The sequence below is a fragment of the Epinephelus moara genome, chromosome 5 (assembly GCF_006386435.1).
Source record: "Epinephelus moara isolate mb chromosome 5, YSFRI_EMoa_1.0, whole genome shotgun sequence".
Lineage (NCBI taxonomy): Eukaryota > Metazoa > Chordata > Actinopteri > Perciformes > Serranidae > Epinephelus > Epinephelus moara.
In genome coordinates, this window is record NC_065510.1 from 23,720,849 (window position 1) to 23,725,586 (window position 4,738).

Below are 4,738 nucleotides of genomic sequence, written 5' to 3' on the forward strand. Positions count from 1 at the left end.
TCCATATGTAGACACGCAAAACAAGCTGAAGTGCTAAAGAAGTAAAAGACACTCATAACAGTTGTTGAGGCTTTTGGCTGAATAAGAGCCGAATGGAAAAGTGAACAAGTAAATGACATGAATTTGAATCTTTGAACATCATTTTGCTTAACTTATCCATCCCTTTTGTAAAACATTGAGGTTGTGTCAAATTACCTCCTCCCACACAGAGACACACACACTTGAACACACTCCACAGTCGAAGAGAGAAAACTATGTGTTGCAGGTACAGCCATTAGAGAACAACACCTACTGAACAAGCACTTCATTTTGAGTGTTCCCAGGAGAGTGAATAAGCCTCTGGTGTTGTTGAGAGATGCAACATAATTGATGATTGCTAACAGTTTGCTATGGTGCTCTGTGATGCGACTGTACTGGTATCAAAATGCTATGACAGTCAACTCCCTGCAGAGAAAGGCCAGTCACTATTTCTGTCAACAAAACAAAACCCCTCTTTGGTATTTTCTTCCCTGCTGGCTGAAAATAACAAGGAGAATATTCCCTTACTTGTTCTTTTTTTCACTCTCCTGCTCTAGACAGAAAAGAAAATGCCAATGGGGGAATATTGAGCTGGCTAACGGGCTATGACAGTGTTGCTTTAGTGAGGTGTGAGTGACATTAGAGAGGAGGCGAGTATGTAGGTGGAAAATTCAATCGTGCTGCGAGTACGGTATGGAGAACAATCCTACAGATGCGTAGTGAATAATTCTAACTCTTTGATCGGGCCAAATCATCACAGGCCTTTTGCTCTGCTGGGTGTGAAGAGATGCTACAGAGGACCGGACCTGAAGGAGAGAGACGAGGAGTCATTGCTGAGTGTGGGAGAGGGAAGAGCAAAGAGGTGAGCTCTGCCTGGAGTGGGTTATATGAGTAGGAACGTGTGAATGTCTGTTTTTGTATTCTTCCACAACACGATATGTTAATGCAGGCTAACAGGCCCAGTGCACTCTGGGAATCAGCCAGCCTGTCAGAGGCGTGCATAAAGTCCTAAAATAACTGGATGACACATTAAAAAACATCCATCATGGCTCATTATGTGATCGCTTCGTCCGTCTGCTCGTGCTCTGCAGACAGGCTGAGCTGTAAAATAATAATCATTCAGTCCATCCACAGAAGATGAGTGATAGAGGACCACAAGGTACGGAGAAATATTGAAACAGCGGGTAATTCTGTAAATTTCAAGAGCCCACAGAGTGCAGTTTCACGCAGAGCGGATGAGTGTTTCTGCTCATTTAAATGTTATGTGCTTGGTCCATTCATACATTTCTCTAAGATCTGCTCTGCTCCCAGTAAAAAAAAAAAGAAACAAACAAAAACAACCTCGACACTCTTGGGTTGCTGCCTGCAGGGAAAAATTGGCAGTTAGCAGGGATTCAGACCAGAAAACAACCCTGCATTAAAACAGTGCAGGGACCTGTGTTGGTGGCGGGAGGGGGGGGGGGGAGTCCAGTTTAAGTATCAGATTAATGAGTTTAATGAGATGCCAACACACTGCACATCGGGTTGTAATGCTCACAGGCATGATTTTACAAACTATTTAACCCTTTGTTAAGACGATTGCAAAGTAATATGGTGTCCACATTACAAAGATATCCATCAGGAATATGTGCAGCATCTCACTGGATGAAGTCATGTTGCATGGAAGCAAAAGTTGAGCCTGGTTAAATTGTTCTGCCGTGCACTGGTACCCCTGCCTAATGACTAAGGCAAGAAATGTTGTCCCCTAGTGCTTCGATTTTGACCTTTGGTTAATCTGTCTCTCACATATTTAAAGGAACACCACTCAAACCAAACAGAAGTTGTAAAATACCATGGCAACAGCAACCGTCTTATGAGCTCTTAACATAGATGTGATTTGATCATTTATGGCAGATCCAGGGTCTGTGTTTTGTAGTCCATCGGAAACACAGTTGATTGCCTGGGTCTAGACCTTCGAGTCTGCCCACTCCACCTGGTTGTCTGATTTGTTCGGCATTGTGACATAAAACAGTGGTTTCTCTGTAAAGTAAAAAACAACCAATCAGCACCATAGTGGGACTCGATTAGCCAATCAGTGTAATGGTCAGGACTAATGCCATTTTCAAGTGTTGTCAAGCACCACGCTGGAGCCAATGATGAGCAATAACAGCAACTGCAGAGCTATAGACAAGATAGACGCTGCTATTGAAGCTGGTCTAAATAAAAGCTGGTCTCAACAAAGTAGTTTGTTTTCACTTCGCTCCACTCCTAAAAGCCTGGCGAAACAAGTATGATGGCATGACTATGCATCAGTGTGGACTTAAAATGATGAGTCAGGTGGATAGATTGGTCCCTGGTGAATGAGAATGAGATCGCGTATACTAGCGGCGGAAATGAGTTTCCTCCGTGGGGTGGCTGGGCTCAGCCTTAGAGATAGGGTAAGAAGCTCAGACATTCGGAGGGAGCTCGGGGTGGAGCCGCTGTTCCTTCGCATCGAAAGGGGTCAGTTGAGGTGGTTTGGGCATCTGACTAGGATGCCTCCTGGGCACCTCCCGCTGGAGGTGTCACGGGCACATCCCACTGGTAGGAAGCCCCAGGACAGACCCAGAACATGCTGGAGATTACCTATCTTGTCTGGCCTGGGAACGCCTTGGGGTCCCCCAGGACCTGGAAAACGCTGGAAAGCGTTGCTGGAGAGAGGGACGTCTGGGGTGCTTTGCTTGGCTTGCTGCCCCCGCGACCCGGTCCAGGATAAGCGGATGAAAATGGATGGATGGATAGATTGGTTAGGGAAAATCGAACCCCCCTCCACCATGGAAATCAGTTAGAGTGAACGCCATGTTCGAGTTTGAAAGTTCAAAATGGAGTGTAACAAGTTCATAATTCTGTCTGATATCAGGCAAATACTGTTAATACAAATACAACAATAATCAGGTACCTCCTTGCCCCCTCATTTAATTTTTTGCTATCTGGGCGACGGTATTGTCCTCCTCTATTTACTAAAACAGTGGCAAGTTTTGATTTGTTCCAAAAGCCATGATGTTTTTAAACAGGTAATGCACTTGCACTTTATTTGTCCAGCTGGTCTGATCTGTTCCCCCCCTCCTAGTATTTGTCTGGCCATATGAGTGAGTGTCTGTTATATCTACTGTACATATGACTCATGATGATTTTTGTGGTATGTGTAACTTTCATGACATTGGTATGTGTATGTTTATGGTGACTTTGTGACAAATTATAGCATCTATTTATCTATCTTAACTCTTAGCTCCATGTTAACCTAAAAACTAGATTGAATCAGAATTATTTTACTAGTGTTTTTTAAGTTTCAAATAATTAAAAACATGAATTATTATATATTTATCACATGTTTATCTTAGTATTTATGTATTTTAGCTCTTAAGGGGAGCTTCGTAAAAGTACAGCCATGTATTTACCACGAACACATGGCTGTTTCCTTTCTCATGCTAAAAAATTAACACACATCACCACGCAGCTATTGAATTAAAGCCGGACACGTCCTAAGTGCAGAGAGATGATGGCATTTACAATATGATCAAAACAAATGGACCGAAACACTCTGTAATGACTCCCAATGTATAGAGTAAGATTGATGGGTGAGGTTATAGAAGTGAAGGGACTAATCTCCACACACAGCAGTATTTCTCTTAATTAAAAGAGGTGTACACATAAAAAGGGCAAGATCATTGGCTTGATGTTATGCAAAAGAGTGTTAATTAATGGCACACTGGGCGTGTGGAGCAGAGAACACTTGCCACCCTGATTTATCACCAGGATCTGTTTCCACTCTGACATAAGATATATTACAGATTTAACAAAATAGCTTCCTGTGTCGATGCCAAGCACTTTTATTCCACGCAGGACTGAACTTTGAACCAATTATCACTGTTTATAACCTGCTGTTTAGCATTTAATTTATTTTGATGGTGTTTCTGTTTGAAAAGGCACTGTACACAGAGACATATTGTTTTATTAGAACATTATCTTTATTGTATTGTAACTATTATATCAAGCTGGATTCAAGGCTGTGGGAGTTCACATCTCTGCAATGCACCAACCAAGCAAACACCAACCTGTTTTTATGTGAAATGTTCATACATTAGGTGTTCAGGTTATTTTCATCTTCCAACATTAATTTCTGAATGCTGTTTCAAGCTTTCCTCTCACAGTGGGAATACAAGTCTGGGTGAGAAAAAGTGAGGCCTTCACAGTCTGGGGAACTGAACCTCCACACATCCTTAATATACAATTTCATTTAAAATTCTCACTTCAGTCTGAGTAGAGTCGAAAACGCAGCCATAGCAGAGTACTGAAGGTTGATGTGGGATGTTTGGTTAGATTTTTTTATTCCTTATTTTTTTATTTATTCCTCATGCAAATTAGTGAAGCTTCTCTAACTTTGGACTGTATTTCTTTTTTTTTTCATTTAACATTGATGCACTGAGCCGTTTCGTGAGGAAAAATAACAGTCAGACATGTTTATATGCTTAAAATTAAGTAGAGTATAGGTGCTGGCTCTAGTTCTTTATTATTTTACTTTTTAAATGACTTTTTAAAAGATGTGCTAGAAAAACGAAAACAAGTGAATGCTGCTAAGATGCTAAAAAGAAAATGTTGGCTTTATGTTACATTTGCATGTTTCATGTGCATCAAAAGTGGTGTGGTATATGAGTTGACTTGGTCATCACGAGGCGGAGGGGATGGTGGATGGCATATCACC